We start from the raw sequence: 13,058 nt of genomic DNA, 5'->3' as shown, positions 1-13,058 counted from the left end.
AGTGCCTGCACAGCAATGCGCAGTTCGCCTTGCCCCAGACAGGTGTGGTGCCCGCCGACGTGGTGGCCGTACGCCACCTGGCAATACCGCATGGGAGCAATCCATTTACGGTATGGCAACCTAACAGGCAGCATCATCAGAGATGATGGCTCAGGCCAAGGATAGGGTGGCCACTTCCATTGTCCCCCCGAAAGGCTGATGGAGTGACTACAGCAGGCAACCGACTCCATCTGCCAGTCACACAGGGAGGACATGTTGGCGTCCGACAGGGACAGGCGGGCGGCACTGGCGACTCTGCAGGAAGCCATCTCCATAGAGTCCCAGGGCCACAGGGAAGCCCTGAGGCTGGAACTCCTTCACCTAAGGACGACTCTTGTTGAGCTTGATGCTTCAACAAACCAAAGGACAGAACAGCAGCTGGAACGTCTCACCCATACGCTCTCAGCTGAGATGCAGGCAACTAGGGCGGAGGTCCGGGCATCCCGTGAGTTGTTGCATGGGGACCTCCGCACACTTATCCTCCAGAACGAGACCTACCACACCCGCATGCTTGCAGCCATGGAGGAACAGACTAGGGATTTGCGTGGGCTGCCTCCCATAGTGCCACCACCTCCTGATGCAGCTGCAGAGGGTGAGGATAGCGACAGCAGTGATACTCCACAATAGGGTAGCCGTGTAGGCCATGAGCCCATGGAGGTGTTTTTTTTTCGCAAGATCCACACATGTGGGTTTTGGTGTGCACCCTGTCCTCAGACCTCCTGGGTGGCCTCCCCCAACCCCCCGGGCCCATTAATGGCCATTTTTTTTGGACAGTGTGTTGCCTTGCGTGGCTCCCGTGGGCATACGCTGCATTGTGGCTGGGCACATGCAGGCTTGTCATGGATTTGGTTCAGATGCTTGGGTTTTTGTCACGCACACCCCTCCTGCTTCCCGTTTCCATGGGCTTGCAAAGGGTGTGTCCAAGTGACATTGACGAACATGGTGACATTGGACTCCCATGAGCTATGGTTCTGACAGTTGACAGTCCCTTTGTTCGTCTTAATTGTCAGGTCGAGTCATCATTGCTTATCAGATTGTATGTGCCAGGCCTGTGTGCACTCCACTGGGGTGTGATTTCTATGTGAAGTAATTAGCCACCAGCTGCGCACGGGCTGCCTCACCCTGTGCCCTCTCCCCTCCCATGCGCAGCGGCCGTGCATTTGGTTGGGGATGTGGGGGCACCACCATGTCCACAGCTAGGCCCCGGCGTTTTGCAACATTGTGCAGGACACATGCTGCCACTATGATCCTGCACACTACTGGGGGCGCATATAACAGCTGCCCGCCAGAGCAGTCAAGGGAGCGAAAGCGTGACTTGAGCACTCCGAATGTGCGCTCCACTATGCCCCGGGTTCCAATATGGGCTGTGTTGTATCTTACCTCTGGAGGCGTGATGGGGTTCCGAATTGGCGTCATCATGTGGGTGCTCAGAGGGTAGGCACTGTCCCCTGGTGAGGAGGTGATGGGTATCATTAGTGGGGTAGTGACATAACTCTGCATCTGACATGCATGCATGTGCAGTGGCATTCATGCTCACCAAGCAGCCATGTATCGCCATGCCGCCCAGCTTCTAGGTCCTGGCTTAGGGTAGACATTCGGTAAATGAAGCTGTCGTGGGTGGACCCTGGATAGTTGGCATATACTGAGGTGGTGATTCCCTTAGCATTACATACTACCTGCACGTTGATGGAATGCCAGTGCTTGCGGTTCCTATAGATGTGCTCAGATGTCCTGGGGGGACGTAGTGCCAGATGGGTGCAGTCAATCGCACCTAGCACTTTTGAGAATTGTGCCACACCGTAGAAATCGAGGGTGGCAGCTTGCCTTTCTGCAGGTGTCCTGGGCAGGTATCTGTGCCTACGGACTGATGGGCGTGCAGTGATGATGTTCAAGACCTGGTGTAGGCAGCGTGACTGCGTGGCCTGTGACACCCCACCCACTATGGCACTTGTCCGCTGAAATGATCCTGTGGCCAAGAAGTGCAGTACATTGAGGACCTTCTCCAGGGGGCTGAGTGCTTGGGAGCACAGGGTGGGTGATGTGAGGTCATCCTCCCACTCACTGACCAGGTCCAGTATTATGTGTGGGGGAAACCTGTACCTCCCATACACCTGGTCATCAGGCATCCCAAAAAGGCTGGTTCTGGGAGTGAAAATTCGGGCCCTCACTATCCTCCTCCTCCTTTGGTAACCCACGGCCACTGCTGCTAGGAATGGTATATTCATCCTGGCGTATGAGCTTGTTTGTTGTTTGCGCGCACTTTTATGCTGCGCGGGTCGACGTACGCCTGCTTCATGCTGGCGGACGTGTCTCATGATTGGACCATTTATTTTTCGGCACGTCGTAGGCGAACGTGTGAATCTTCCCGCCCATCCCAGGAATACACGTAGCACGCTCTCACAGGCACAGTCGCGGGTAAACATTCCCGCCCACCCCTGGAATACATGTACCCCACTCTCACAGCCCCAATCGCGTGTGGAAGTTCACGCGCACCCCGAAGTACATGTACTCAGGCCAATCGCGTGTGGGACTTCCCGCGCACCCTGAAATACACGTACCCAGGCTAATCGCGTGTGGAAGTTCACGCGCACCCCGAAGTACATGTACCCAGGCCAATCGCGTGTGGAAGTTCACGCGCACCCCGAAGTACACGTACCCAGGCTAATCGCGTGTGGAACTTCCCGCGCACCCCGAGGTACACGTACCCAGGCCAATCGCGTGTGGGACTTCCCGCGCACCCCGAAGAACACGTACCCAGGCTAATCGTGTGTGGAACTTCCCGCACACCCCGAGGTACACGTACCCAGGCCAATCGCGTGTGGAACTTCCCGTGCACCCCGAAGTACATGTACCCAGGCAAATCGCACGGCTTGGGGGTGGGGGTGCAGGGGGATATGAGTGGGGGCCAGGTGTAGGCTGCCCCTGCACTGCAGGGGGGTGGGGGTAATAGGGGACATGAGTGGGGGCCTGGTGGAGGCTGTCCCTGCACTGCTGGGGGTGGGGGTTGTGGGAGACATGAGTGGGGGCCTGGTGCAGGCTGCCCCTGCACTGCTGGGGGGTGGGGGTGGTGGGAGACATGAGTTGGACATGAGTGGGGGCCTGGTGGAGGCTGCCCCTGCACTGCTGGGGGGTGGGGGTAATAGAGGACATGAGTGGGGGCCTGGTGGTGGCTAACCCTGCTGGCTGGGTGGTGGGGGTTGTGGGACGACATGAGTGGGGGCCTGGTGGAGGCTGCCCCTACCCTGCTGGGGAGTGGGGGTGGTGGGAGACATGAGTGGGGGCCTGGTGGAGGCTGCCCCTGGTGGCTGGGGGGTGGGGGTGATGGGGTACATGAGTGGGGGCCTGGTGGAGGCTGGCCCTGCACTGCTGGGGGGTGGGGGTGGTGGGAGACATGAGTGGGGGCCTGGTGGAGGCTGCCCCTGGTGGCTGGGGGTGGGGGTGGTGGGAGACATGAGTTGGACATGAGTGGGGGCCTGGTGGAGGCTGCCCCTGGTGGCTGGGGAGTGGGGGTGGTGGGAGACATGAGTTGGACATGAGTGGGGACCTGGTGGAGGCTGCCCCTGCACTGCTGGGGGGGTGAGTTGGTGGGAGACATGAGTGGGGGCCTGGTGGAGGCTGCCCCTGGTGGCTGGGGGGTGGGGGTGGTGGTAGACATGGGTGGGGGCCTGGTGGAGGCTGCCCCTGCACTGCTGGGGGGTGGGGCGGTGGGAGACATGAGTTGGACATGAGTGGGGGCCTGGTGGAGGCTGCCCCTGCACTGCTGGGGGGTGGGGGTAATAGGGGACATGAGTGGGTCCTGGTGGAGGCTGCCCCTGCACGCTGGGGGGTGGGGGCGGTGGGAGAAATGAGTGGGGGCCTGGTGGAGGCTGTCCCTGCACTGCTGGGGGGTGGGGGTGGTGGTAGACATGGGTGGGGGCGTGGTGGGGGCTGCCCCTGCACTTCTGGGGACTGGGGTAATAGAGGACATGAGTGGGGGCCTGATGGTGGCAGCCCCTGGTGGCTGGGGGGTGGGGGCGGTGGGAGACATGAGTGGGGGCCTGGTGGAGGCTGCCCCTGCACTGCCGGGGGGTGGGGGTGGTGGGAGACACGAGTGGGGGCCTGGTGGAGGCTGCCCCTGGTGGCTGGGGGGTGGGGGTGATGGGAGACACGAGTGGGGGCCTGTTAGAGGCTGCCCCTGCACTGCTGGGGGGTGGGGGTGGTGGGAAACATGAGTGGGGGCCTGGTGGAGGCTGCCCCTGGTGGCTGGGGGGTGGTGGTGGTGGGAGACATGAGTTGGACATGAGTGGGGGTCTGGTGGAGGCTGCCCCTGCACTGCTGGGGGGTGGGGGTGGTGGGAGACATGAGTGAGGGCCTGGTGGAGGCTGCCCCTGGTGGCTGGGGGGTGGGGGTGGTGGGAGACATGAGTTGGACTTGAGTGGGGGCCTGGTGGAGGCTGCCCCTGCACTGCTGGGGGGTGGGGGTGGTGGGAGACATGAGTGGGGGCCTGGTGGAGGCTGCCCCTGGTGGCTGGGGGGTGGGGGTGGTGGGAGACATGAGTTGGACATGAGTGGGGGCCTGGTGGAGGCTGCCCCTGCACTGCTGTGGGGTGGGAGTGGTGGGAGACATGAGTGGGGGCCTGGTGGAGGCTGCCCCTGGTGGCTGGGGGGTGGGGGTGGTGGTAGACATGGGTGGGGGCCTGGTGGAGGCTGTCCCTGCACTGCTGGGGGGTGGGGGTAATAGGGGACATGAGTGTGGGCCTGGTGGAGGCTGCCCCTGCGTGCTGGGGGGTGGGGTGGTGGGAGACATGAGTGGGGGCCTAGTGGAGGCTGCCCCAGCACTGCTGGGGTGTGGGGGTGGTGGGAGACATGAGTGGGGGCCTGGTGGAGGCTGCCCCTGTACTGCTGGGGGGTGGGGGTGGTGGGAGACATGAGTTGGACATGAGTGGGGGCCTGGTGGAGGCTGCCCCTGCACTGATGGGGGTGGGGGTAATAGGGGACATGAGTGGGAGCCTGGTGGTGGCTGCCCCTGGTGGCTGGGGGTGGTGGGAGACATGAGTGGGGGCCTGGTGGAGGCTGCCCCTGGTGGCTGGGGGGTGGGGTGGTGGGAGACATGAGTGGGGGCCTGGTGGAGGCTGCCCCTGCACTGCTGGGGGGTGGGGGTAATAGGGGACATGATTGGGGGCCGGGTGGAGGCTACCCCTGGTGGCTGGGGGGTGGGGGTGGTGGTAGACATGGGTGGGGGCCTGGTGGAGGCTGCCCCTGCACTGCTGGGGGGTGGGGGTGGTGGGAGACATGAGTGGGGGCCTGGTGGAGGCTGCCCCTGCACTGCTGGGGGGTGGGGGTGGTGGGAGACATGAGTTGGACATGAGTGGGGGCCTGGTGGAGGCTGCCCCTGCACTGCTGGGGGATGGGGGTAATAGGGGACATGAGCGGGGGCCTGGTGGAGGCTGCCCCTGTTGGCTGGGGGGTGGGGGTGATGGGAGACATGAGTGGGGGCCTGGTGGAGGCTGCCCCTGCACTGCTGGGGGGTGGGGGTAATAGGGGACATGAGTGGGGGCCTGGTGGAGGCTGCCCCTGGTGGCTGGGGGGTGGGGGTGATAGGAGACATGAGTGGGGGCCTGGTGGAGGCTGCCCCTGCACTGCTGGGGGGTGGGGGTAATAGGGGACATGAGTGGGGGCCTGGTGGGGGCTGCCCCTGGTGGCTGGGGGGTGGGGGTGATGGGAGACATGAGTGGGGGCTTGGTGGAGGCTGCCCCTGGTGGCTGGGGGGTGGGGGTGATGGAAGACATGAGTGGGGGCCTGGTGGAGGCTGCCCCTGCACTGCTGGGGGGTGGGGGTAATAGGGGACATGAGTGGGGGCCTGGTGGAGGCTGCCCCTGGTGACTGGGGGGTGGGGGTGATTGGAGACATGAGTAGGGGCCTGGTGGAGGCTGCCCCTGCACTGCTGGGGGGTGGGGGTAATAGGGGACATGAGTGTGGGCCTGGTGGAGGCTGCCCCTGCATGCTGGGGGGTGGGGGTGGTGGGAGACATGAGTGGGGGCCTGGTGGAGGGTGCCCCTGCACTGCTGGGGGTTGGGGGTGGTGGTAGACATGGGTGGGGGCCTGGTGGGGGCTGCCCCTGCACTGCTGGGGGGTGGGGGTAATAGAGGACATGAGTGGGGGCCTGGTGGTGGCTGCCCCTGGTGGCTAGGGGGTGGGGGTGGTGGGAGACATGAGTGGGGGCCTGGTGGAGGCTGCCCCTGCACTGCTGGGGGGTGGGGGTGGTGGGAGACATGAGTGGGGGCCTGGTGGAGGCTGCCCCTGGTGGCTGGGAGGTGGGGGTGATGGGAGACATGAGTGGGGGCCTGGTGGAGGCTGCCCCTGCACTGCTGGGGGGTGGGGGTGGTGGGAGACATGAGTGGGGGCCTGGTGGAGGCTTCCCCTGGTGGCTGGGGGGTGGGGGTGGTGGGAGACATGAGTTGGACATGAGTGGGGGTCGGGTGAAGGCTACCCCTGCACTGCTGGGGGGTGGGGGTGGTGGGAGACATGAGTGAGGGCCTGGTGGAGGCTGCCCCTGGTGGCTGGGGGGTGGGGGTGGTGGGAGACATGAGTTGGACATCAGTGGGGGCCTGGTGGAGGCTGCCCCTGCACTGCTGTGGGGTGGGGGTGGTGGGAGACATGAGTGGGGGCCTGGTGGAGGCTGCCCCTTGTGGCTGGGGGGTGGGGGTGGTGGTAGACATGGGTGGGGGCCTGGTGGAGGCTGCCCCTGCACTGCTGGGGGGTGGGACTAATAGGGGACATGAGTGTGGGCCTGGTGGAGGCTGCCCCTGCACGCTGGGGGGTGGGGGTGGTGGGAGACATGAGTGGGGGCCTGGTGGAGGCTGCCCCTGCACTGCTGGGGGGTGGGGGTGGTGGGAGACATGAGTGGGGGCGTGGTGGAGGCTGCCCCTTCACTGCTGGGGGCTGGGGGTGGTGGGATACATGAGTGGGGGCCTGGTTGAGGCTGCCCCTGGTGGCTGGGGGGTGGGGGTGGTGGGAGACATGAGTTGGACATGAGTGGGGGCCTGGTGGAGGCTGCCCCTGTTGGCTGGGGGGTGGGGTTGGTGGTAGACATGGGTGGGGGCCTGGTGGAGGCTGCCCCTCGTGGCTGGGGGTGGTGGGAGACATGAGTGGGGGCCTGGTGGAGGCTGCCCCTGCACTGCTGGGGGGTGGGGTTAATAGGGGACATAAGTGGGGGCCTGGTGGAGGCTGCCCCTGCACTGCTGGGGGGTGGAGGTGGTGGGAGACATGAGTTGGGGACTGGTGGAGGCTGCCCCTGCACTGCTGGGGGGTGGGGGGTGGTGGGAGACATGTGTTGGACATGAGTGGGGGCCTGGTGGAGGCTGCCCCTGCACTGCTGGGGGGTGGGGGTAGTAGGGGACATGAGTGGGGGCCTGGTGGTGGCTGCCCCTGGTGGCTGGGGGTGGTGGTAGACATGAGTGGGTGCCCGGTGGTGGCTGCCCCTGGCGGCTGGGGGGTGGGGATGGTGGGAGACATGAGTGGGGGCCTGGTAGAGGCTGCCCCTGCATTGCTGGGGGGTGGGGGTAATAGGGGACGTGAGTGGGGCCGGGAGGAGGCTGCCCCTGGTGGCTGGGGGGTGGGGGTGTTGGTAGACATGGGTGGGGGCCTGGTGGAGGCTTCCCCTGCACTGCTGGGGGTGGGGGTGGTGGTAGACATGGGTGGGGGCCTGGTGGAGGCTGCCCCTGCACTGCTGGGGGGTGGGGGTAATAGGGGACATGGGTGGGGGCCTGGTGGAGGCTGCCCCTGCACTGTTGGGGGGTGGGGGTGGTTGGAGACATGAGTTGGGGCCTGGTGGAGGCTTCCTCTGGTGGCTGGGGGGTGGGGGTGGTGGGAGACATGAGTTGGACATGAGTGGGGGCCTGGTGGAGGCTGCCCCTGCACTGTTGGGGGGTGGGGGTGGTGGGAGACATGAGTGGCGGCCTGGTGGAGGCTGCCCCTGGTGGCTGGGGGGTGGGGGAGGTGGTAGACATGGGAGGGGGCGTGGTGGAGGCTGCCCCTGCACTGCTGGGGGGTGGGGGTAATAGGGGACATGAGTGGGGGCCTGGTGGAGGCTGCCCCTGCAGGCTGGGGGCATGGGAGTGGTGGGAGACATGAGTGGGGGCCTGGTGGAGGCTGCCCCTGCACTGCTGGGGGGTGTGGGTGGTCGGAGACATGAGTGGGGGCCTGGTGGAGGCTGCCCCTGCACTGCTGGGGGATGGGGGTGGTGGGAGACATGAGTGGGGGCCTGGTGGAGGCTGCCCCTGCACTGCTGGGGGATGGGGGTGGTGGGAGACATGAGTGGGGGCCTGGTGGAGGCTGCCCCTGGTGGCTGGGGGTTGGGGGTGGTGGGAGACATGAGTTGGACATGAGTGGGGGCCTGGTGGAGGGTGCGCCTGGTGGCTGGGGGGAGGGGGTGGTGGTAGACATGGGTGGGGGCCTGGTGGAGGCTGCCCCTGGTGGCTGGGGAGTGGGTGTGGTGGGAGACATGAGTGGGGGCCTGGTGAAGGCTGCCCCTGCACTGCTGGGGGGTGGGGGTAATAGGGGACATGAGTGGGGGCCTGGTGGAGGATGCCCCTGGTGGCTGGGGGGTGGGGGTGGTGGTAGACATGGGTGGGGGCCTGGTGGAGGCTGCCCCTGCACTGCTGGGGGGTGGGGGTGGTGGGAGACATGAGTTGGACATGAGTGGGGGCCTGGTGGAGGCTGCCCCTGCACTGCTGGGGGGTGGGGGTAATAGCGGCCATGAGTGGGGGCTTGGTGGAGGCTGCCCCTGGTGGCTGGGGGTTGGGGGTGATGGGAGACATGAGTGGGGGCCTGGTGGAGGCTGCCCCTGCACTGCTGGGGGGTGGGGGTAATAGGGGACATGAGTGGGGGCCTGGTGGAGGCTGCCCCTGGTGGCTGGGGGGTGGGGGTGATGGGAGACATGAGTGGGGGCCTGGTGGAGGCTGCCCCTGGTGGCTGGGGGGTGGGGTGATGGGAAACATGAGTGGGGGCTTGGTGGAGGCTGTCCCTGGTGGCTGGGGGGTGGGGGTGATGGGAGACATGAGTGGGGGCTGCCCCTGCACTGCTGGGGGGTGGGGGTAATTGGGGACATGAGTGGGGGCCTGTTGGAGGCTGCCCCTGGTGGCTGGGGGGTGGGGGTGGTGGTAGACATGGGTGGGGGCCTGGTGGAGGCTGCCCCTGGTGGCTGGGGGTGGGGGTGGTGGGAGACATGAGTGGGGGCCTGGTGGAGGCTGCCCCTGCACTGCTGGGTGGTGGGGGTGGTGGTAGACATGGGTGGGGGCCTGGTGGAGGCTTCCCCTGCACTGCTGGGGGGTGGGGGTAATAAGGGGCATGAGTGGGGCCTGGTGGAGGCTTCCCCTTGTGGCTGGGGGATGGGGGTGATGGTAGACATGAGTGGGGGCCTGGTGGAGGCTGCCCCTGCACTGCTGGGGGGTGGGGGTAATAGGGGACATGAGTGGGGGCCTAGTGGATGCTGCCCCTGGTGGCTGGGGGGGTGGGGGTGGTGGTAGACATGGGTGGGGGCCTGGTGGAGGCTGCCCCTGCACTGCTGGGGGGTGGGGGTGGTTGTAGACATGGGTGGGGGCCTGGTGGAGGCTGCCCCTGCACTGCTGGGGGATGGGGGTAATAGGGGACATGAGTGGGGGCCTGGTGGAGGCTGCCCCTGCACTGCTGGGGGGTGGGGGTGGTGGTAGACATGGGTGGGGGCCTGGTGGAGGCTGCCCCTGCACTGCTGGGGGGTGGGGATGGTGGGAGACATGAGTGGGGGCCTGGTGGAGGCTGCCCCTGCACTGCTGGGGGGTGGGGGTGGTGGGAGACATGAGTTGGACATGAGTGGGGGCCTGGTGGAGGCTGCCCCTGCACTGCTGGGGGGTGGGGGTAATAGGGGACATGAGTGGGGGCCTTGTGGATGCTGCCCCTGGTGGCTGGGGGGTGGGGGTGATGGGAGACATGAGTGGGGGCCTGGTGGAGGCTGCCCCTGCACTGCTGGGGGGTGGGGCTAATAGGGGACATGAGTGGGGGCCTGGTGGAGGCTGCCCCTGGTGGCTGGGGGCTGGGGGTGATGGGAGACATGAGTGGGGGCCTGATGGAGGCTGCCCCTGCACTGCTGGGGGGTAGGGGTAATAGGGGACATGAGTGGGGGCCTGGTGGAGGCTGCCCCTGGTGGCTGGGGGGTGGGGGTGATGGGAGACATGAGTGGGGGCCTGATGGAGGCTGCCCCTGCACTGCTGGGGGGTAGGGGTAATAGGGGACATGAGTGGAGGCCTGGTGGAGGCTCCCCCTGGTGGCTGGGGGGTGGGGGTGGTGGTAGACATGGGTGGGGGCCTGGTGGAGGCTACCCCTGCACTGCTGGGGGGTGGGGGTGGTGGTAGACATGGGTGGGGGCCTGGTGGAGGCTACCCCTGCACTGCTGGGGGGTGGGGGTAATAGGGGACATGAGTGGGGGCCTGGTGGTGGCTGCCCCTGGTGGCTGGGGGGTGGTGGTGGTGGGAGACATGAGTGGGGACCTGGTAGAGGCTGCCCCTGCACTGCTGGGGGGTGGGGGAGGTGGGAGACATGAGTGGGGGCCTGGTGGAGGCTGCCCCTGGTGGCTGGGGGGTGGGGTGATAGGAGACATGAGTGGGGGCCTGGTGGAGGCTGCCCCTGCACTGCTGGTGGGTGGGGGTGGTGGGAGACATGTGTTGGTGATCAGTAGTGCAAGGTTACATGTGGGTTGGCTGCTGGGCATGGCCATGGTGGATGGGTTGCCTGTGGGACATGAGCAGGGGTGCAGGGTCGTACCCTGTGGTGTGGGCTGCCTAGAGGTGCCGTGGAGGGTGTAGAGGGAACACCTGGGGGGACCCACATGGCCAAATCACGTGTAGCATTCCCCGGCACCACCGAAATACACGTACCCTGCAGAAATCGCGTGTGAATCATCCGCGCACCTCGGAATACACGTACCCAGGCCAATCGCGTGTGGAACTTCCCGCGCACCCCGTAGTACACGTACCCAGGCCAATCGCGTGTGGAAATTCCCACGCACCCCCACCTACCTAGGCCAATCGCGTGTGGAACTTCCCACGCACCCCGTAGTACACGTACCCAGGCTAATCGCGTGTGGAACTTCCCGCGCACCCCGAAGTACACGTACCCAGGCTAATCGCGTGTGGAACTTCCTGCGCACCCAGGAACACGCGCACACACTATTTTTCACACAGTGTGTGTCCGTGTTTGTCGGTGCCCCTTTGCACCTCATTTGTCCTAGAGGGCCACTGTATGGGCCATTCATCATGGCTGTATATGGGTGCTTTTTGTTAGCGCACATTTTGGCGCACATTTTTTTCAGTCGCAGGTGCGCTACCGCCTACTTTCTTGTGGCGTACTTGTTTGGCCCTGTGCGCGTCTTTGATCGTGCGCTGGTTTGCCCTATTCGATTCCATGAATATGGGTTGTAGGCGAACGTGTGGGCGTTCCGCGCACTTGCCTCCTGTACTTCCCCCGTGACGCCCATATTTTCACGCGTTGTTCCCCATTCTGAGTGTTACGCCCCGTGTTCCGCCTACTTTTGTGATGTGCGCCGCGCTATGTGCGATTTCGCAGTGGCCGTGGCGCACGCTGTTGGATGACCTGTGCGCCGGCGTGCGCGGCGCACATTTTTAGAGCACATCCAATGTTTTTCTCGCGCACGGACTTCCATGAATCACTGTGCGCTGGTTTTCCTGCGATTTTCGCACTTGCACTGCGATTTTCGCACTTTTCCTGCGATTTGCACGTTTTGGCACCTCTGCGCGGGAATTTTTGGCACACATTAATTCCATGAATCGACCCTATAATTGCTGTCCTGTTTAAAAATGAATGCTCATTTGGTAAGTCAAGATACGCTTCTATGGATTTTGGCGAAAAATAGTTCTCTCTTCCATTTTCAGAAAGTTCTCGATATGGAGATCAGTTTGAGGGATCACCAATGCAGGATCTTGTATTATCAGTGTAGAACATATTTCTGTGCACTTTTTAGGTGGGTTAATTTAAGCTTTGGATCCACAGGACCAAAATTGGTCTATCAGCACAGCAGTTCCTCCTTTCATTCCTGGCACATCATGTATTTGCTTGCATTCTTTATTTTCTCCAACCTTGGTCAGTACACCTTTTCTAAAACACAGTATTGCATTCTACATTGGTAGTATGAATACAGGTCCTGCTTCATCTTCAACTCATGTTAGTAACTTCAAATACTTGGCCCATTCCTTAAGGCATCCATCATTTACTACGTGACAGAGCTGTACTGGTGTTGTCATCAATAAGTGTGCACTACATCCCATCATTCCTTCTTCCCAACCTGTACCGGTGGCTACTTATCCATGTACCAATAGCTGAGGTCTCTCCCAGCATCCTGGCAATCCTGGTGTCTCCCATGTTTCTGAAAAATCCAATCTCTTATGTTCAACAATCCTCAACTTTCCTCCAGTCAGCTCACTGAATGAGTACAGGAGCTTTCTACTTTTCCAACCTGGATCTTTCATCATCTTCTGCATTTTGATGTAAGCGTCTTCATATGGGAAACTCTCTTTGACATCCATCGTAAGGTTGCCCATTTTTCTTCAAATTGGCCTCTTGTCATGTATGCTGCTAGATGGCTGAAGCACTTTGCAACATGTGTAGGTATTTCTCTTGCTATACATGTTCTGGATGTGCTCATGGCACAAGGGATGAAAGAACATACATAGCAGCTCTCATTTGAATGTTTTTCTCCCCACTTCCTTCATGTGCTGATACCACATGTTATTCTTTAAATGGACTAAGTTATCAAGATATTTATTTATATCATCACAACCTTCTCTGGTATCCCTCCAAAGTCAAATGATCTGCTTGGAAATATCAGGGAAAATATCACTCATGCTTTTGTTAGGGATAGAAATAACTGTCTCATTGTTAAACACTCCATCTGTATTATAAAACATAATTTGGTTAAATGTTATAAGAATAAGGAAATAAATGCGCCTAATTGCATTTTGTGTATTAATCTGTCTTCTTGCTAGCGATGTG

The sequence above is a fragment of the Ambystoma mexicanum genome, chromosome 2p, assembly GCF_040938575.1.
Source record: "Ambystoma mexicanum isolate Mex_15411 chromosome 2p, UKY_AmexF1_1, whole genome shotgun sequence".
NCBI lineage: Eukaryota > Metazoa > Chordata > Amphibia > Caudata > Ambystomatidae > Ambystoma > Ambystoma mexicanum.
The sequence above is the reverse complement of the archived record's forward strand: the minus strand, read 5'-3'. Positions refer to the sequence as shown.